The sequence below is a fragment of the Hemicordylus capensis genome, chromosome 3 (assembly GCF_027244095.1).
Source record: "Hemicordylus capensis ecotype Gifberg chromosome 3, rHemCap1.1.pri, whole genome shotgun sequence".
NCBI classification, from domain to species: Eukaryota; Metazoa; Chordata; class Lepidosauria; order Squamata; family Cordylidae; genus Hemicordylus; species Hemicordylus capensis.
Genome location: NC_069659.1, coordinates 96924526 through 96947120, shown reverse-complemented (window position 1 = coordinate 96947120; position 22595 = coordinate 96924526). Strand labels below are relative to the sequence as shown.

The 22595-nt window shown below is 43.8% G+C and overlaps 1 long non-coding RNA gene across 1 annotated transcript; it reads left to right on the top strand.

Annotated features, from left to right (window-relative positions):
- Positions 1 to 7197: 7197 nt before the first annotated feature.
- On the top strand, positions 7198 to 17248 carry LOC128350252 (uncharacterized). Its single transcript, XR_008319211.1, has 3 exons — positions 7198 to 7335; positions 15651 to 15742; positions 16740 to 17248. It is a non-coding gene; the product is annotated as an uncharacterized LOC128350252 (long non-coding RNA).
- The last annotated feature ends 5347 nt before the right edge of the window (positions 17249 to 22595 follow it).

Sequence of the window (22595 nt, the reverse complement as noted above, 5' to 3'; positions counted from 1 at the left end):
CATGTCTCTCTCCTGTTGTTGCTCCCCTGCAACTGGTATTTAGAGGCATCTTGCCTCTGAGGCTGGAGATGGCCTATAGTCACCAGTCTACTAGATATTGATAAACCTGTCCTCCATGAATTTGTCTAAACCGCCTTTAAAGCCATCCAAGTATTGGCCATCACTACATCCTGTGGCAAAGAATTCCATAGATAAATTATATGCTGTGTAAAAAAGTACTTCCTTTTGTTGGTCCTAAATTCCCCAGCCTTCAGTTTCATGGGATGACCCCTGGTTCTAGTGGGGTGTGTGTGTGTGAGAGAGAGGGGGGGTATATATTTCACTCTGTCCACTCTCTCTACTCCATGCCAGTGTTCCTTCTAAATTTTTTTCATCAGTGAGTAGACTGAGTTTTGTTCTGGGTGGCAGTATCAAGGCAGTGTGCACACATGTGCTTTATTATGTGCTGGTGCAACTATAGATGCAACATACACACCATAAATATGGAAGGGAACATAAAGAATTTTATTTTAAAATTATATCTATTTATAAAATTGGATGTTTACTTTCTTTTGCTTCACATTTAAGAAGAAAAAACAGTAAAATATTTTGTAACCTGTTCTAGAAACACTGTTGAAGGATTGCATATAGTTTTTAGAAATAAAACAAATTATTTTTATTTTTAAAAAATAAAACAAAGAAAGTATTGTGGGTGCTGTGTGGTGGTGTGGTCCTGTCTGAGCATCATAGAACAAGGAGGTGGTACAGTAGGAAAACACCAGCTTTCTTCCATACAGAACTCTGGGAAGCTTATATAATAAGTATTGATTTTTAAAAAATTGTTTTAATTAAATATTGGGCACTGATATGCATGCACACGCCGCTGATGCGCACACACCGCACAGCATGTGTGAAGTGTGCGGCGCGTGTGTGCGCATCAGTAGTGCGCGCATGTGCAGAAATTACTTCTGCTTTTCACAGGCAACAAGGGGGCAGGGGCAGCAAGGAGGAACACTGCCACCCCAAAAATTTCACTAAAAAAAATGGAGCGCCAGAGGGGGAAAAGCGGCGGGAGGGGTAAGTACAACACCCCGGCCCTTAAAGCGACACCACCTCCCCGGTGTCGAACCGCGCCTTCGCAGTCCGTGCACATCCCTAGTTAAGGTGCCTTCCCCACAGGAAGGGCGAATGGAATGAGTGGGGCGGGGGGCGTGTTTCTGCTTTTCTTGGACATGCTGTTTTGGTGTTGAAGCTGAGTTCTTAAAATTCCATAAAGACAAGATTTATTCTGCCTGAGCTTTTCTGAAAGTAGCATCTTCTTGATATAGTGATTGGTTTTGACCTGTGCATTAGGCTCCTGCTTGTTGTACTATATTATTTTCTCTGCCACTTATCAAAATTTGATAATTCTTGGGGAATAGTGCTAGATTCCCTCAGTAGACAAGATCTGGAATATATTTATAGCTGTTTTCATTATTTAAACATGGGTCTGTAATAGAGTCTTTTCCTCTTTTTCAGAATTTTTTTCTTTTTCATAAAAATTCTGAACATATTTTAACTATTATTGAGATCACTGAGTTTTAACACTCTGCTGAGAACAATAGTTAAAATATGATATTCAGAATTTTTATGAAAAAGAAAAAAAGACTATTGAAGATTCATGTTTAAGTAACAAGAACAGCTATAAATATATTTCCTAGTTAATTAATTGAAGGTTTTTGTTCTGTATGTGATCCAGTTATTCCAGATTCTGTATTCTGAAGGAATCTAGCACTATTCCCCTAGAATTATTAAATTTTGATAAGTGGCAGAGAAGATAATAGAGTACAGCAAGTAGGAGTCTAACACACAGTTCAAAACAAATCACTATATCAAGAAGACACAACTTTCAGAAGTGTTCAGACAAAATAAATGTTGTCTTTATGGAATATTAAAAGCTCAGCTTAAAACCAAAAGCTAGCATACTTAGTTTAACACTGTAAAGCTATACAACCCAATTTTCCAAATATAATAAATATTATTTTATATTTTATAATTTTATAATTAGAACAGAATTGCAAAATATTTTTTGCTTCAGTATTTATTTTATTATTGATTGTTAAATATATATACCGCTTTTCATTAAAACAATCCCAAGATGGTTTACACAAAAATTAAAAACAAGTCTATAAAAAATGACAATTAAAAATTAAGCTAAAATGTAAAACAAATATGATTAAAAATATTTAAAATACAAGCATAAAATCTGTACAAAATACAAATAAGCAGCAGTAGAGACAATCATAAAAGCCTGGGTAAAAAGCCAATATTTAACACGCTTTCTAAAAACTATTATGGCGACCAAGGAGCAAATAGCCACCGGGAGAGCATTCCAGAGTCTGGGGGCAGCAACAGAGAAGGCCCTGTCCCGCGTGCACGACAACTGAGCCTCCTTCATTGTTGGCACCCAGAACAGAGCCCCCTCAGATGAACTCGTCAAGAGGGCAGCAACCCTTGGGAGCAGGCGGTCCCACAGATATCCCGGGCCCAAACCATTAAGGACTTTAAAGGTCAAAACCATCCAGAAATGAACTGGTAGCCTGTGCAGCTCTTTCAAAATGGGTGTGATATGATCCCACCAGGCAGCTCCGGATAAAACCTTAGCTGCCATATTTTGCACTAGCTTATGTTCTTATACGGAAGTACTTTTTCACACAACGCATAATCAACTTGTGGAATTCTCTGCCATGAGATGTGGTGACAGCCAACAACCTGGATGGCTTTAAGAGGGGTTTGGATAATTTCATGGAGGAGAGGTCTATTGACGGCTGCTAGTCGGAGGACTGTGGGCCACCTCCAGCCTCGGGGACAGGGTGCCTCTGGGTACCAGCTGCGGGGGAGTAACAGCAGGAGAGAGGGCATGCCCTCAACTCCTGCCTGTGGCTTCCAGCAGCATCTGGTGGGCCACTGTGTGAAACAGGATGCTGGACTAGATGGGCCTTGGGCCTGATCCAGCAGGTGTATTGTTGTTGTTGTTATTCATTCAATTTATATTCTGTATAAAGGACTCTACTTTATATTTGCGGGGCGGAATCAACCTACATGAAGAAAATGCAAAGAAACAAAGAGATGCTGTTCTTATGTTCTTATGCAGTTTCCAGATATTCTTCAAGGGCAGCCCCACGTAGAGCGTGTTACAGTAATCCAGCCATGACGTGACTAAGGCATGGGTAACTGTGGCCAGTCTGCCTTCTCGAGAAAGGGGCAGCTGGCGCACTAGCCAAAGCTGTGCAAAAGCACCCCTGGCCACCGCCTCCACTTGAGCTTCCAGAAGCAGAGCCGGGTCCAGTAATACTCTCAAGCTGTGTACTTGCTCCTTCAAGGGGAATGCAACCCCATCCAGAACTGGTAAAATCTTCTCATCCTGATTGGCTCTTTCAAATATTGAAAGTATTTCTGTGTGTGCATGTTATATCCTATATAATAAAAGGCTAAGTGAGTGGCCGTGGCTTTGGAACGTTGGGGATCTGCGTCCCTGCCTCCCTGGGCTGTTCTGGGCCTGCGCGAAGCGCAGGCCCAGAAGAGCCCAAGGGACACAGGACTGCAGACACCAGTGTCCCACAGCCACGCGCGGCCATTAGCCGGTGTGTGGCGGCGGGGGAAAGTGGCCGAGGCGGCGGCAGAGCCACCGCCTCGGCCATGAGCTGCGGCACGGCGAGAGGAGGCCAAGGCAACCAGAAGCGGCCGCCCTGAAAAAGGCGAGGGCAATGGCGGCGGGGGAAGACCGAGACGGGGGACAGGGAAGCTGGGCGAGGTGGCGGCGAAGCCGCCAACGAGGCCCCCGCCCACTCACAGCCGTCACCCCCGCCCCCGCCTGCTCACCCGCCCTCCCAGCTGCCCAAAATCACCTTCCCCGCTCCCCCCCAAAAAAGATTAAGGGCCAAAATGGCCCATGAGAAGGTCGCCGCCCCCGCCTATCGCCCTCCCGCCCACCCAGCTGCCGAAGACCACCTTACCCGCTCCAGCCCGAGGGAAAAGAGAGGAGCTCACGAGCAGAGCTCCTCTCTGTGCTAAGTCACTGCTCAAACTGCCGCTATGGATGCAAAGGACGCCTATTGCGTCCATTGCGACAGTATGGGCAGCAGCTTAACACAGAGAGTAGCTCTGTTCCCGAGTTCCTCTCTTCTCCTTCGGGCTGGAGCGGGTAAGGTGGGCTCCGGCAGCTGGGTGCGCGGGAGGGCGATAGGCGGGGGCGGCCACCTTCTCATGGGCCATTTTGGCCGTTATTCATCCACCCCCCCCCAAAAAAAGTATAAGCAAAATAAGGAAGAACAAAAACAGAGACAACAACAAAAACAAAAAGAGAGAGGGGACAAGGGGGGAAAAAAGAGACAGAAAGAGAGAGAGAGAGAGACAGAAAAGACGGGATAGAAAGCTAGCGCCCGTTATCATAACGGGCTTAAAAATACTAGTCTATACATGATAATGCATATATGCACACACCTCCCTGATACTGCTGCCCAGAACCAACCTCATTCTGCTCACTGATGAAAAGAATTAGAGGGAACACTGCTTGGATACACTTTTTCCCGGTTGGAGAGTGGATGGTGGTGTGTGGGACTGCTCTTTCCCTATCCAGACTTTAGCACTGATCCCTCCTGCAAGGAGAAAGTGTAGGGGAAGACTGGCAATTCAGTCCCCAGATAGCAAAGCAAAACCAGTTGGGTGAGAAAGCAGCAAAGCAAGAGGTCCTGAGACAGTTCTTTAGTGTTGAAGAACTACAAGTATTTATTTAAAGAAAAGGTTACAAACAAATGTCTACATCTTAATTTCAGCTGTAGTTCATGGCTGAAGAGACCGACCAAAACAGACAGCCATCTCCAGAGAGGCAAAATGGAGACTAACACTGGAAGAACAAAGAGGGGAGGAGTCCAGCACTTTTATCCATGACTCTAAAACTGCCCCAGTGGTCACTATGAGACATTGCAGCTGAGAGCTGATGCTGCCAGGCTCCTAGCTCCACCAGGGAGAACTATGTAAGCAATTTTGTGCTGCTTGGAAGAATGGCAAGATACAAATGCAGCAAAGAAAGAAAGAAAGAAAGAAAGAAAGAAAGAAAGAAAGAAAGAAAGAAAGAAAGAAAGAAAGAAAGAACAGAACAAAAAAAAACCCCCAAAGTCTCAAAAATACCTATTGCATCAGGTACTCATGAGGGCAGGTACTGCAAGCAGTTAACACCTTTCAGTGTAACTTTAATTTAAACAAAGCATTGGGAATAAGCTGGATTAGTTTAGTGCCCCAAATACTTATATTGATATATGAGGTACAAATGTACCCTGTAAGTAATTTGAGGTGCATTTGTGACCCAGAGCACATCTTTATTCACAGGAAATAAATGGCACAGGGTATCTGGCTAAACTTTGGATATGCTGCATATCAAAGTGCTGGCAACAATATTTTGAAAGGCCAATGTTGCCGAGCTATTAACTTGCAAGACACCTGCCCCTGAGGTACAGATTTACCCCTAAACAGGACGCTGTTCTTAAAAGCAAGGTCTGTGCTAGCCTCTAACAGGGAACCTATTAATTACATTCAAAGTACATAGCAGAAGAGAGAAACCAAACTGCTCACCTATTCACTGAGGGCCAAGACAAGAAGCAATGGACTAAATACTAATACAACGGTGAAGCTGTTCACTAGAGCAGGGGTTCCCAACCTGGGGGCCTCCAGATGTTGCTGGACTACAACTACCATCACCCCCAGCAACAATAATTTGTAGCTGGAGCTGATGTAGTTCAGCAACATCTGGAGGCTCCTACGTTGGGAACCACTCCTCTGGAGACAATAATAATGGGATTCTGAGCCAGTACTGTTGCAAAATAACCCATGTTTGGCATTATTTAAAGCCATGCTATCACAATATATTGCTAGGTTTTGACTAGAAATGCTGGGACCAGACTAATGAGAGTAATCACCAACTTTCCTTTATCCCAGATAAGATCACATGAGAGACTGTTCAAAGAAAAAGAATCCATTTTATTGTAATGACTGCAATCTTTGCTTCTTTAAACCCATAGTCCACACAGCATTCTATTCCTGAGAATTTAGCAGTCTCCTAAATAATCATTAGCCCCTATAGCTCTGATCCAGAGATATAAACATGTAGCAGTGGGCTATCTGTGTTCTGCTGTATGTACATAGCTTGTACGGTACATACGATATGCCTGTCTGCCCAATGTTGCTTATGCTGTCAGCTTTGACATGCAAGTCATCTTTTGGAGAAGGGTGTAAGGACCTGAATAAAAGCTCTCCCCTACTCCACTTTGAGGTGGAAAGAAGGCAGAAGATGGGGCAGAATGCTGCCTTTCCCGCCTCCAAATAGGTAATCAGTGCAGTGTACGTGGTTTCTAATGCAGTCCCAAAACTGTGCATATCCCTGGGTGCTGCATGCAAAAATCTAGCAAAAGGAACCTCACTTGTACCTCCTTTTGTAGCTGTGGGTCTCAGTCTATATAAAGGCATCCTGAGCCTCTTAGCCATTAATCCAAGGATGAAGTTTTCTTAATAATAGAGCTTAAAATATCCCCGAATTAAACAGAATATTTAGATATAACTCTAGAACTATTTCCTTCATTTGCTGTCATTCAAAGCCTCATTGAAATGAAGATAGCTTTCACAGTCTAACTGCAAATGAGATTATGAAAAGGGGGGGCGGGCATAAAAAGCCATCCTCTGCAGAAAATGCCTTGTGTTTTTTAAGGCTCACGAGTTAGCCAACTCATGAATTATTGTGTATATTATTTTTCCCCAACAAAGAAGTCTGAAAATTTTGTTCCAGTGAATGATAAAATGTTTGTTTAGTTTTTAACAGAGGGAGTCTCTTTCGTGCATTCACCTAGCACTTCCCAACACTTTCTTGCAAGCCCAACATGTTGCAAACAGCAGGTCAACACATGTACAGCTATCTAGTCAATTTCCTCATAGTCTCCAAGTGCTGGATCGTCATATGAATGGGAAAAAATAACGGGAAAATATAGCTTGGATATCTGCACTAAGAAATCTGCTCAGTCTGACCCTTGACCTGCTCCTAATTCCCCACCATTATGCAGACCTTCCCCCAGGAGTGTAGCTATAATTGATCAGATGGGTTCAAAGAACCTAGGCCCCTCCCCCAGCTCCTGAGGAACCCCAGCTCCACCCCTCCCTATTTTTGTCATTATCTCCCCCACTTAGATGGGCTGCCAGAGAGAGGGGAGAACACAGGCCCCTTCTCCCCTAGCTACACCCCTGCCCTCCCCTATGGCATTTATTCATTATTTATTTTTATCTTTATGTTTCTCCAAGAGTACAGGTCAGTCCCCACTACAATCCTGTAAGGTAGGTTAGGCTGAGAGATAGAAACAAGCCCTAACAAGGGATTCCACTGCCCAGCGGAATCCCTTACTGAGCTCACAGACTTGGTCGCAGAACTTGCGTTGGAGTCTCCCAGACTCTTGGTGCTGGGGGCCTTCATTGTTCACTTCGGGACCAATCTGTCCGGGGTAGCTCAGGAGTTCATAGTGGCCATGACAACTATGGGCCTATCCCAAGTGGTCTCTGGACCGACGCATATTGCAGGTAACACGCTTGATTTGGTATTTTACTCTGATCAGGGTGGTGTTCCATGGGTGGGGACTCCTGTGATTTCCCCATTGTCATGGATGGACCACCATTTGGTTAAGGTTGGACTTACAACCACTTCCCACCTTCACAGGGGCGAAGGGCCCATTAGAATGGTCCACCTTAAGAGGTTATTGGATCCGTTAAGATTCCAAGAAGCCTTGGAGGGATTTAATGTTGGCTTTGCTGGTGATCCTGTTGATGCCCTGTTTGAGAATTGGAACAACTTGCTCACCAGGGCAGTAGACACGATTACTCCTAAGCATCCCCTCCATCCCGCTTCAAATTTGGTCCCTTGGTATACGGAAGATCTACAGGGGCTGAAGCAGCGAGAAAGACTTGACTCGAATCTGACAGATTGTGACAGAGCACATCTAAAGATCTATGCTCAGGCAATACGTGCAGCAAACAGGCAGTTCTTTTCTGCCCGTATTGCCTCTGCGAGTTCACCTCCAGCAGAGTTGTTCAGGGTTGTGAAGGGATTAGTATCTGCCCCCACTCCCTTGAACCAGAATTTGGAGTCATCAGTTACCCGCTGTGATGTGTTTAAAGAATTTTTCGCAGATAAAATCTCTCGGATTCAGGACGACCTAGATGGAGACTCCACAATTAATTTGATGTCTGAGCTGGAGGTGCCCAATGACTCCTCTTATGTGATTTGACTGGATAGGTTTCAGTTTGTGACTCCTGAGAATGTGGACAAGCTGCTTGGAGTGGTGAGGCCTACCACTTGTTCTCTTGACACTTGTCCAACATGGCTTGTTCGATCTAGCAGGGAGGTCGTTGTAAACAGCCTGGTGGAAACCATAAATGCTTCTCTGAGGGAGGACAGGATGCCTCCTAGTCTTAAGGAGAAAATCATTAGGCCTCTTCTAAAGAAGCCTGCATTAGATCCCTCAGAGCTGAGCAATTATAGGCCTGTTTCCAATCTCCCATGGCTGGGCAAGGTAATTGAGAGTAGGGGTGTGCACGGAACCGGTCCGGCACTGGGGTGGGGGGTTCCAATTTAAAAAGGGGGAGCTTTACTCACCCCTTCCAGTAAAGTAACGTATTTCATGTAGTAATTGGGCGGCAGGGTGCCGCCCGCTTCAATCTCCGACTCCGGTCGCTGCGCGGACTCCTTGGTAGACATAATCGGGTGGCAGGATCGCTCCAAGTCCCTGCCGCCCGCCCTCTTCAAACTAAGCAAGCCCCCCTCGGCTGGCGGCCACCCCCTGTGGCTATCAAGGGGTTCCCCCCTCCCCTCCACCCCCTTCTTGTCAAATGGTCCCCCATTACAGGAGGACGGCAGGAGAACTCCCTACCGTCCCCCTTCTCCTTTGCCGGCTGGGCTGCAAATGGCTCCTAGGAAGCCTTTTCTGCCGCCCAATTACTACATGAAATACGTTACTTTACTGGAAGGGGTGAGTAAAGCTCCCCCCTTTTTAAATTGGAATCCAGATAAGACGGAGCTACTTATCGTGAGAAGTCAGAACTCTAGATACAATTTTGATCTGCCTGTTCTAGATGGGGTCACACTTCCCCAAAAGGAACAGGTTTGCAGTCTGGGAGTACTCCTGGATTCACACCTCTCCCTGGTTTCTCTGGTTGAGGTGGTGGCCAGGGGTGCTTTCTATCAGCTCCGGCTGATACGCCAGCTGCGCCTATTTCTCAAGATCAATGACCTCAAAACTGTGGTACATCTGTTGGTAACCTCCAGACTGGACTTCTGTAATGCGCTCTACGTGGGGCTGCCTTTGTACATAGTCCTGAAACTTCAGTTGGTTCAGAACGCGGCAGCCAGGTTGGTCTCTGGGTCATCTCAGAGAGACCATGTTACTCCTTTACTGATGGAGATACACTGGCTGCCAATAGGTTTCCGGACAAAATACAAAGTGCTAGTTATAACTTACAAAGCCCTAAACGGCTTAGGCCCTGGGTATCTAAGAGAGCATCTTCATCATTATGAAGAATTGAGGTCATCTGAGGAGGTCCATCTCCAGTTATCGCCAACCTGTTTGGTGGCTACACAGAGACGAGCCTTCTCAGTCACTGCCCCGAGATTGTGGAATGCGCTTCCTGCTGAGATACGATCCTCCCCATCTCTGGCAATTTTCAAAAAACATCTGAAAACCCATCTTTTCACCCAAGCTTTCTCAGCTTCCTAAATTTTGGGGGTTTTAATATCTGGTTTATTTTAAAATTCAAAACCCGGTTTCGGGGTTTTTAATCACTGTAATTGTTTAATTGTTGTTTTAAAATGTTTTTAAATTGTTAATTGTCATGTTTTTTAATTTGTTTTATCTCTTTACTGTTTTAGTGGTTTGTTTTAATTGTAAACCTCCCTGAGCCATTTTGGAAGGGCGGTATACAAATCAAATCAATCAATCAATAATAAATATGTCAGAAGCAGAAAACCTGCCAGGGAGCTGGATGTACCCTTCGATGATGAGGATGTGAAAGGGATTTGTTGTATTCTATCCAGTATCTTTTATGTTTTGTTGTTTAGAAGTTTGTCCCAGTGGGGATCCTGTAGAGAGTTTTGGGGGTGGAATCAGAAAGAAAAACGAGGGAAAAGAGAAGGAGAAAACTGAGTTGTTTCTGAATATGTTAAATCTATATGAGATTGCTTTTTGCTTGTAAGGGAAGCAACTATAAAACAGGATTATTAAGGAGAATAAGGAGATTGCAGAGAAGCTGAATGAGTTCTTTGCATCTGTCTGTACAGTGGAGGATACTGACAATATACCCACTCTGGAACTGAGCTTCTAAGGCTTGGAGACTGAAGAACTGGGCCAATTTGAGGTGACGAGAGAGGTGACGGGGCAGTTTGCTAAAGGAGGATCGCCATGCAATTGGGCTGTGCCAGGGAGGCAAGTGGTGACACCGGCAACCAGGCCTGGCCAGTAAACTACTTCTCTTGCCACCCACCCCCTGCCCTTTAGAGAATTCCTCCATCTCTTTATTTGTAAAGAGAAATCCTCCCTGGATTCCCCTTTACAAGTAAAGTCCCTCCAACCGCCGAACTGGTGTGGTCAAATAGACTGGTTTGACCAAACTAATTTGGGGACAGCCGGTTCAGTTCAAATTCAGTCCAAATTTGAACCAAACCACGACTATAAGTTCGTGCACACCCGTAGCTGCAACATTCCTTCACTCTTGGGGCAGGAGATATCTACCTTGGCAGGCAGTCTGTTGCACTACATGAAAGAGCAGCTAGGTAGCCAGGTAATGCAACAACTAGTACATCTGTGGTACAGAACTGGAAAAAAGTGGATAGTTTCCTTACCATGACAGTTCAGAGCTGGCAGCAATTCTGCTAACCAACTGCTTGACCTTTGTTGGCACAATTGGGTACAACAAGTTTGAAATATCTCCAAGGATGCAACCACATCCTGCAAGGAAGCCTGCTATCCTTGATTTTGGGGTTTTTTACGTTCCAGGCCACAAACACTAGTGTCATATGTACTGAAGAGGGATAAACTGTGATCCTGCTATTCACCATTTACCATGATATGGTGCATGCTAGAAAGTGCTAGTTAGTTAGCAAATATCTAGAGAGTAAGTTTTATGTAGAGAGAGTAAGGTAGCAAAAAGAGAATTCAAAGACTGGTTTTAAAAATATGATTCTGAAGTGTAAGAAATTTGTATTGTTACAAAATATGACTTTATCACATTTTCGGAGATGTATTACAGAGCACAGAGCAAAAATTATTTTAAGACTTTTATTCCCCATACAAACCTAATACCCTAATTTTTTCTTGGGGTACAATTCACCCCCACTTTTATAGAAAAATCCTATTAGGGTACAAATCGACCTCAAATTAATTGTGTCATTTCAATTATGAAATAAAGTAAATCTATGTTAATACTCAGCAAGAAGTGGATTTGGCTACTGACAGAGAAGTCTTTGAATTGCAGTTTTATAAATGTTCAGTCTTACTCTTTTCTGTGTTAGTATTAGGGGAAAAAGAGAAAATGATGATCTTTGTCCCACCTACTTTTTAAGATTTTCTAGACTATCTATCTATCTATCAAACATATTTGTATACTGCCCACTATCAAAGTCTCTAGGTGGTTTACAGCAATAAAACAAACCAAGAAATTTTAACAATTGAAACATATTTAGAAATAAAATTAAAATACCCATAAAACTACCAGATGGCTAAAATGCTTGGCTGAAAAGATGTGTCTTTAGCTGTTTTCTAAAAGCCAACAGAGATGGAGCAGCTCTAATCTCAGCAGGAAGTGCATTCCACAGCCCTGGGGCAACTACAGAGAAGGCTCACATTTGAGTCGGCACTAGATGAGCCAGTTGCACCCTCCGACGAACCTCCCCTGAAGATCTTAATAGGTGGTGGGGTTCATAGCAAAGAAGGCGTTCTCTTAAATACCCTAGGCTCAAGCCATTCAGGGCTTTATAGGTAATAACCAGGACTTTGTATTTTGCCCGGAAAACTATTGGTAGCCAGTGTAGTTCTTTTAAAACCAGATTAAATGGTCTCTTCGGGATGTCCCGGAGACCAATCTGGTAGCAAACATGGTCTGCACCAACTGCAGCTTCTGGACAACATACAAAGCTGCCCCATGTAGAGTGCATTGCAGTAGGCAAACCTGGAGGTTACCAGCATGTGCACCACTGTCGAAGTCACTCATTTCCAGGAAAGGGTGCAGTTGGTGAACCAGCCAAAGCTGATAGAAAGCACTCCTGGCCACTGCCTCCACCTGAGGAATCAGAGAGAGGGTTGGGTCCAGAAATACTCCGAAACTGCAAACCTGTTCCTTCTAGGGGAGTGTAACCCCATCTAGAACCGGCAGATCTATCCCATTTCCTGAAGTGTGGCTTCCTACAATGAGCACCTCTGTCTTGTTTGGATTCAGTCTCAGTTTGTTATCCCTTCTCCAGCCAATTACTGCCTTGAGACAGGCATTTATGGAAGTTATGCCATTGCCTGGTGAAGCTGACATGGAGAAATAGATTTGGGTGTCATCAGTGTACTGATAACACCCTGCACCAAATTCCCTGATGATCCCCTGATATTTGTGTATGCATGTGTGCATGTACAAAGCACATTTCTGGCAATGTTTTTGGATTAACAGGATTAAGCAAGCATTGTGCCCCTCTTATTTCATCAGTGTATATGCATCAAGCTTTTTATGGAGATGATGCACTTGTTCATTCCATCTGGGCTCCACAAGCCACAGGTAGCTATCATGTCTGTCATGAAAATGGGCATGATTGTGAACTGAACACAGGCCATTCAGTTGGAAGAACTTTAAATGTGGTGCAGGGGCTAAGCTCAGTATCTGCTATCTTCTTTTCTGAGGAATCTGACTAAAGCACAAAACTGGATTAATGAGAGGTTCATATATAGAACTGCTTTTGGCACGATACATACCTTGGGCCCATAGTTCAGTGGTAGGGCACATGCTTTCCAAGTTGAACATCTCCAGTTTCATTCCTGACATCTATGGTTAAAAATTTCAGATGGCTGGCTGGGGGCAGGTTGTGGTGGGGCAGGGGAGGATGTTAGACGGATACCTTGCAGTAGCATTGCCAGTGAGATCAAATGGCCATGAAAGCAAGAAAGAGATATAGTTTGCTTTACATGACTTTTTCCCTTTATGAAGATAATCTCCATCATGGAAAAAAGCAGATACCTCATTATATATTATCTTCTTATGCTGTGAACACTTGGATCAGGTATCTTGGGATACATTTTCAGCATGAGAGGAGATGTGTTTTTTCTACAAAGGGTTTATCTACATGTTAGGGGAAAAGTCATGCATGAAGTGGTTTTAAGGAGGCCAATCAGTGCTAATTTTGTTCAACTGAGGATGGACAGAGACCAGTTTTTGTTTTTGTTTTTCTTTCTTTCTTGAGACAGAAGACAGGTTCGTGGCTGAAACATACACATTCTAAACTTTTCAGTTAAAAATGTCTGGTCATGTTTAGAAGCAGGTAGAGAGTTTACCCTATTCTGCCTGTTGACTTGTATCACATGAGACAAAGTAGATCCATACGAGACTGAGTAGCATACATTACTGAAGTAAGACTCTCTATGCTGGCCTTGGGCCGAAATAAACAAATAAACAATAAGACTCTCAAATAGGGTGAAAAGCCAAACAAAAAAGTGCTCTGTGCTTTTCTGAATTGGTTCATGGAATTAAGAGCTGATTATCCAACTACAGCTTCCAGAAAAGTCCAAGGTAGCCTCATAAAATGCACATTATGCAGAGTGGCTGACATTCTCCACAATACTCTGACAATGGAAGGCACCCTGCAGGGACACACAGAGATTGGAAATTACTGGTGTTTCTTTCTTCTTCTGCAGCCCAGCAGCTGCAGAAGGGCGATTTTCACTGCTTTCTTCTCCTTCCTAAAGGACTATTCACTTTCAGGAATATGTCCCTGAGGGCTGCCAATTTAATATGAGAGCAGCCCTTGGTTCCTCATGTTGATCTTTCACTTGAAGGAGTCCAAAAAGGACAAGATGGATGAAGGAAGGGCTTTGCCAGCTTTTTGAAACAAGAGGACAAGGTCCTTGAAGGCATAAGCTAATTGACTCCATAAATTGTCTTTATGGATAAAGTTCACTCATCCTAAACAAGAAAACCCTATGAGCTATACATTCCTTGCATTGGTCTTTTAAAGTTCCATTATAATATAGGCTTATTAAGGATTCTCTTTTTGAAATGAGAGAAAACCAAATTGATTTAAATACACTTAGCAAGCATATGATTATTCCCATATAGTTATTTTCTTCAACAGTATAATTATATTATAATTAAACATTATAATATAGGCTTATTAAGGATTCTCTTTTTGAAATGAGAGAAAACCAAATTGATATAAATACACTTAGCAACCATATGATTATTCCCATATAGTTATTTTCCTCAGCACATACATGTACTTCACAGCGACTCTCTTTTAACCATCTTGATCTGGTTCAATTGGATTTCCAGCACAATCAAAATGTCTTTATCCACTGTCATGCCCCTACCTTCGGATAGTGAAGAGAAGGAGGAAGTTAGCAACCCTCCAACAGAGCAACAGAATAAGAGTTCACCTGTTGGGCCACAGGAAGAAACAGAGGCAGGCCAAGTTGAGACTTCAGCTCCTGAGGGGCCGTCAGAAGCTGTACAGGAGAAGGAGGATACAGAGCTAAGCCCAGAGCCAGAGAACGTACAAACAATAACACCCCGACAAAGGAGATATGAGCAGAGACAATGACAGCTGGAAACACTTACCGTATTTTATGGACTATAAGACTCACTTTTTTCCTCGAAAAATATCCGCCAAAATTCAGGAGCGTCTTATATGTTTTAACAGTTTAATATGTTAAAACTCTGAAAAACTGGATTAAAATTAAGGTGCGTCTTATAGTCCGTAGCGTCTTATAGTCCGTAAAATACGGTAGATGGAGAAAGAGACTGCTTAACAAGCAAGATAAATGCTGAATCATTGGCAGCTGATCAGAAGAGGAACCCAATTACTCAAAGCACCATAAATCAAGGCTAGCAGGCAGTGAGCATTGCTGGAAGCAGTAAGTCTCTTTGAGCCTGTTGTAGCTGGGCCTCAGACCCTCACAGAACACCTCAGCTATGTGTTTGGCCTCTAGAGACCCAGGCTTTTTCTGATTATATTATTATTACTACTACATTTTATATCCTGCTCTTTCTCCAAGGAGCCCAAAGCAGTGTACTACATACTTAGGTTTCTCCTCACAACAACCCTGTGAAGTAGGTTAGGCTGAGAGAGAAGTGATTGGCCCAGAATCACCCAGCTAATTTTATGGCTGAACGGGAATTTGAACTTGAGTCTCCCCAGTCCTAACCTAGTACTCTAGCCACTATACCACGCTGGCTCCTTTTCTACTCTGCTACCTGACTGAGTCTTGACAACTGCCCTACCTGAAACATCACCCCAGGGAATGCCTGGCACTGCTTTTTCTCTGGACCTGTGCTATCTGGTGAGTGGACTGAGTTTGTGGGGGAGACTGTCTGAACTGGCTACTTTGAGTAAAGTTTCTCTTGTATTTTCTTTGCAGACCAGAGAGGATGCTGAGGGACTTCCAGCAGCCGTGACAGAGACCTTGACTTGGACACCAGATGGACTAGCAATATAAATATTAATATACCTGTAATTAACTCATATATCTGATCTTTAAAACTCACTAAGTGATACATACTGCCAACCATTTTATGTATAATTGATTATATTATGTATAATAATATCAGTAAATTCAGTAATCCAAAACTCAGTAATCTAAATTACTGAAAATTCAGTAATCCAAAAACTTTTGGTTTAAGATGAAAGTTAAGATGCTTTATATTTTCATTTGTGCTCTAAAAAGAATGGAAATTGCAAGTTAAGGTGCCTATCTTAATTTCCATGCCGTATAAGCTTGTAAAGACTTTGTACAGTCTGGTATATGATGATGGCTATAAAAATGGGGGTCCATGCACCCACACTTTGCCTTGATCAGAGATGCATCAGGCAGAAATTCATCAGAGACATCTCTAGGAAGTGATTAGGGAAGATGCACCTGTTAAATGTCTGCCTGGATGCATCCCTCCCCAGCCTAATGTCCACCTGAAAGACCAAGGCAAAGTGTGGGTGCATGGAGCCTCAATTCTAAAGCCATCATCATATATCAGGTTGTATATGATTGGGATGGTGTTGACTCCCAGGTTGTTTTCTGATCCCAAATAATGGCCTGTTCCCTTGCTCTCCTGGTCCCAACACCAGATTCTGGCACATCCTAAAGTGGTTGCCCATGACCCAGCGCTGATGGGTGAGAACCATGTTATATCAATAACACAATAGCCAGATTCAGACATTATGCTGTAAGAGTGTACAGATATCTGTACATGTGTTGGTGTGAATGACTGTACCTGTGTTCATTTTAAAAGTGAACCTGGAAACAGGCTCTTCAAATGTATGGTACAGATAGGAAGTGTACTTCTGTACCAGCATTCAACATAACATGTGAATGACTGTGCCTGTGTAAAAATCTGAACCTGTGTACACTGTGCACTCGTACAAGTGTTTAACATAACAAGTGAATGGGCCTAATATGTCAAGTGTTACTAAGGAGGATGTGCCTGTGTTTTCTCTCTCTTCCCCGCTTTCACAGACACCTGCATACATTCCTGGAAACCACCGAATCAGATACTCAGGCAGAATTTGTTGCTTCCTGTGAAGAGATGCACAGTATGCCTTTTTGTAACGGACGGAACATTCCATCGACTTCAGACACATATTTAAACATTATGGGCACATGTATTTGCAATCCATAGTTGAGGTGGAGCTTTTGCCTTAAAGTAATAGGCCTTTTCCTACCCTAACCCCCCCAATGAATGCTTAGAACCTTTTAGAGGATAGGAATGTGGCAACACTGCCACTGTGAGTCCAAAACAGACGGGTGCTGTAGAACTAGAAGCCTCTGCAGCTGATGGTTTGTCTTTCACCATAAAAGGACAGTTGTGGCTTATTTGGCACAGGACAAGGTTTTATAGTCAAGGAGCCCAGGCATGGGGGAGAGGTTGTGCCACACAGCGTGACTCCAAAAACGTGATCAATGATGTTGTGGCTATCCAGCAGGTGGGGCTTCATGGTTATGGAATAGGGATGTGCCCGAATAGGCTTCGGCACCAGCGGGGGTACTACTTTAAGGGTGGGGGAGGGTGTACTCACTCCCCCGCCGCATTTCCCCCGCCAGCTCTTTCCAAATTTCAAGCCCCTTGGGGCGGCAGCGTTCCTCCCTGCTGCCCCATTCCCCCTGTCGGCCAGAAGTGGCTGGAAGTCGCGAGCGCGTGGGCGCCCGTTGTGCGTGCGCGCGCATGGTGGGCTGGCGGGCATACTCGCGCATGATGGGCGCCCGCGCGCCCGCGACTTCTGGCCACTTCCGGCCAATGGGGCAACGGGGCAGCAGGGAGGAACGCTGCCGCCCCGAGGGGCTTGAAATTTGGAGAGCGCCGGCGGGGGAAATGCGGTGGGGGGGTGTGAGTACACCCTCCACCGCCCTTAAAGTAGTACCCCCGCTGGTGCCGAAGCACCAAATCCTGCCCCAGTGCCGAAACGTTTTGGAGGCCTTTAGAATGGCCTCCGAAACGTTTCGGGCACAAGCCTATTATGGAATGCATGCAGTTAGGCACAATGGAGGCATGAGATGCAAAAGCCAAGGAGAGAGGTAGATGACTCTCCCTCACTCCCCAGAACAGAGGAAATGCTGGCTACCACAACTGGCGACAGTGAGTCACCTCCCATGGGGGTAGGAGCTGCACAGCTACAACAATGTTCAGACTTCTCTAATGAGCTCATATGTCTGCTTGCCTTTTTTTTTTTTTTTTTTGGCCTGTCCTATTGATTTGTATAAATCTTGGACTTCAGGGCATACACTGCTCCAAGCAATCCTAGTCCTCCCTCCCTCCTGCAGTTTTACTATTATAGCGTAATCCCTAATGCATCTCGAGATGTTTAATGGAAGCTACTGTTCCCTAGCAATTTATTGCCCAATAAATATCTTGGAATAAATGCAAAATAAAGCTCAATGTGGCATGCTGTTAAATGACAGACTCCACCCAACAAAGCCTTGATTTTTCTGTCCAAGACCTCAGAGGTAGACCAGGTGTAAAACAGCGCAAATTAACTGCTAACCCTGAGACCTTCTTTCACTGTAAAACACTTCAGATTACATCCGAATAACCAACAGCAGTTTCTCTCCTGCAGCAACACATAGTAGCTTTGGACTGGGGATTTTATCAATCCACCAAGATGAGGGAAAGAGTTAACACCACCAATCCAGATTGCATTGCTGAGCAGCAGCTCTCCCTCTCCCCCCTCTATATATGCATTTTATGTCATGTGTAGTTTAATGGCATTTAATGAGTATGTGGCATTTAATGAGCATTATTTCAGTTTTGCATTATTTCAGTTCTATAACATCCTGCAAAGAGAGTGGAGTGGATGGAGAGTTAAATGGGGGAAAGAGGGCATTATGATGGTTAGAACCATTCTTCCTTCCTGCTAACTAGGTATTGAGCACTGCATAGAATACAATTGATAGCAAACAGCACATCAATCAGCAGAAGAAAAAGATAGCAGTGGGAAGAACAAAACAAGTCTCGGAACTAAAAAAGGAATCAGTCTCAACTGGAAGCAAGAGAAATCCAGCAGCTGCCAGCCTCCACCAAAGACTTAAAAGACACAATTTAACAAGGCAGCCAAAAAAACATGGGGCCAAATGGTCTTCCCTGGGGAAGAGGTTTCATAGCGCCAGTGTCACAACTGAAAAGGCCCTGACCCTAGTAGTTGCCCACCAAAGTTCACCCGCTGGGGGGTGGGGGCGGCACCTAAAGCAGGACCTCAGATGTTGATCAGAATGAGTGCACAGGGTGAGGGGTGCGTAAGACTTTTATGGGTGAAGATGATCCTTGGTACCAAATCCTTTAGGGCTTGCTGGTGCCAATCCACCATGTGAGGTAACTACTCCACCTTGCCTCATGGAAAGACTGCCTCTGATGCTCAGCCAGGGATTTACCCCGTGACCTTTCCTATGCAAAGTACATGCTCTTGGACTTAGTGATTGCTCCTCCCCTTTACACTGCCCACAAATTTGCAAACGCATTGTCAGAACCTTAAGGGCTAGAAACTTGCTTTTCAGATATGACAGTTAAATTTCTAAGGATCCTTGCCCACCCAGAGCAACCAGTCCTTGAGGCTGGGCAGATGCACTAAATCCGGAGTAGAGTGCTGGTCTACCTGCCAATCCCAAACCCTGCTATCCTGTGGGAAAAGCACCATTTTGAGGCCCATTTCCCCAGCAAAATGGACCTCAAAATGGAACCTGAATTACCTGAATCAATGTGGGTCAAATTGGGGGTGATTGACCCTGAATTGGGCCCTTTATTTTGAGGGTGGTTCAATTTGAGGTTGAATCTCCAAATTGCCCCCAATTCAACCCAAATTGATTTGGGGTTGAATTGAATTGCACATCCCTTCTTTAAAAAGCCCTAGATGTCATTTTTGGAAGGGCAGTATATAAATCAAATAAATCAAATCAAATAAATGATGGAGCCTTGCCTCATAAGGAAGGTGCTCTAGGCTCCTGGTGAACTTGGGTTGTCCTCTTCTACACCTTTTCCAGTTCTATAATGTCCTTTTTTAGATGTGGTGACCAGAATTGTACACAGTACTCCAGGTGTGGCCACATCATAGATTTGTATAAGAGCATTATAATATTAGCAGTTTTATTTTCAATCCCCTTCCTAATGATCCCTAGCATGGAATTGGCCTTTTTCACAGCTGCCACATACTGATTCAACGCTTTCAACAAGCTGTCTCCCACAACCCCAAGATCCCTCTCCTGGAGTCCTGCCAGATGGCAATTTTACTTGGGAAAGACAGGTATACAGTCAAATATCGTCCAGATTTACACTGAAGTTCCTTTGAGCTATTGGGGAGCACTTCATACATGATTTGTGCATTGGAGTTCAGCCCAATATATGTCTGGTGTTAAAAAAAAATCCATTTTGCATCGGGTTTTTGGGTGAATCTGAAATATCTGATATATCTCCTAGTATTTCACCCAACTTTTAGTATTTCACCCTGAGATATGCCTCACAGTATCTCACCCCTCTTAATCCAGCGGTAAAGCCTGCTGTCTGGGAAAGGCCCTGGTCAGTTCCTGACAGCTCAGACTCTGTCAGTGCATATGTGAATTTGGAGATTTTTTTTTTACAAGAACTGATAGTTGAACTGAAATATGTATTTTGTACTTGAACAGTAATAAACAAGTGTAAAATTTTTAAGTAACAGCCCTAATCTTTACAACGAGCCTTGTGATTGAGAAATATTTTTGCTTCTAGAAGGCTCTGCTGTATTTTTAATTCCATGGATGCTTCAAAATAGAACTTGGATGACTGGTAGAAATGCAGTGGTGCAGCCAGGAACTCTGCGTACTTCATGCAGTTCATCTATTACATGCTATTTGAATAAATGAGAACAAATTGATGTTTCTATTTATACACAGCCTCCTAAGTTGAGGGTTCTTTCTGAAAGCATGAATGAAGGAAGGCTTGCCTTAGGATTTAATATCTTCATGTTTCTTACCTGTATAAGTAAGTGTCTGCGTTGCTGTTCCTGGCTGAAGGGGCCCTAACAGAGCAATTAGTGCAACAGCTTCTCTGGCCTTGTTATGTTGTTCTTGCTGGAACAGCTGTTTGGTGTGGGTGTTTGGGAACTGCTGTAGGCGCATCTATAAGAGATGGTTATCTTTTTAGCCTACTTTCCTTAAGGAAAGTAAGCGTATGAGATCACCCGGCTGTGTGTGTGTGTGTGTCCCCGTATCAATTTCACAATGGCTGGACCAATATGAACCAAACTGGGTACAGTGGTAGAGACACTTAGGGACATCTCAACAGTGTTCTTTGTTATTTGACTCAGCTTTCCATCTTTCCGAGGTCGGTAAAATGAGTACCCAGAATGTTGGGGGGCAATATGCTAAATCATTGTAAACCGCTTAGAGAGCTTCCAGCTATAGAGCGGTATATAAATGTAAGTGCTATTGCTATTGCTATGATGTCATCCACTCCATTCAAGATGGCATGAATGTTTGAGGCGTAACTGGGCTAACTTGTGAACCAAGTTTGCAATCCGTAGGGACAGCTCAAGGGCATAGTTTGTAATGATGCTATCCACCCCAACTCTACATGACGGACACATGAACATTTGAGGTGCAAGTGGGCTAACTTGTGGACCACCTAACCAATTTGGACCAAATTTGGTGCAGTTGTAGTGAGTGACACAAAGGGCAGCATTGTTTGTGATGAAGTCATCCACCCCAATTCAAGATGTTGGGCTTTAACTTTGGCCTGTTGTAACGCCATGAATACAGCTGTGCTGCAGGGGAGATTCCAAAATATTCCTTATCGTTGTTGTGTTTGTCCGTGTGGATCAGGAGAAGTTGAGATGGCTCATGTCCTTTTGTATTGCCAATTTTATAGTGACATTAGGAAGAAATATTTCTCCTCAACCTATCATATTTCCATGATTAACTAAAATGGACTACTTAAATTTAATTTTAAAGGATTGTAAGGAGGATAATTTATTCAATGTTGCTAAATTTTGTTATATTTGTGGTGTTATTTGGAATGAAGTTGTTAATTCTAAATTATTTTATTCTTGTAATTCTGGCCATTGGCTGTACTAATAAAGACTATTTGTCCTTTGTCTCCAATTCAAGATGGCGGACATGTGAACATTTGATGCACAAGAGGGCTAACTTTAGAACTGCCTGATTTGAACCAAATTTGCTACAGCTGTAGGGACACCTCAACGTCGTAGTTTGTGATTATGCCATCAACTCCAGTTTAAGATGCTGGATGCATGAATGTTTGAGGCTCCAGTAGGAACCGATTTGGATCAAATTTGGTATAGTTGTAGGGACACCTCAATCCTGTAGTTTGTGATGTCATCCCCCCAATTCAAGATGGCGGACATGTGAATGTTTGAGACAGAAGTGGGCTAACTTGTGAAGATGGCAATTATCAGTTAAGATTGTAGTGAAAGTAGGAAGATTAATTCTTGCCAGAACTGGTTTTGTTTTCCAGGCTTCCCATGGATACATTATGACACCATAAAGGTAAAGTGTGCCATCAAGTCGATTTTGACTCCTGGTGCCAACAGAGCCCTGTGGTTTTCTTTGGTAGAATACAGGAAGGGTTTACCATTGTCTCCTCCTGCGCTGTATGAGATTATGCCTTTCAGCATCTTCCTATATCTCTGCTGCCCGATATAGGTGTTTCCCGTAGTCTGGGCAACATACCAGTGGGGATTCAAACCGGCAACCTTCTGCTTGGCAGTCAAGCATTTTCCTGCTGCACCATTAGGTGGCTGATCATGACCCCAACACCATACGTTCATCTAAATTAACATAGTTGCACATTAGAAAAACCATTATAATTTTTAAAATTAGTTTAGAACCCCCGAA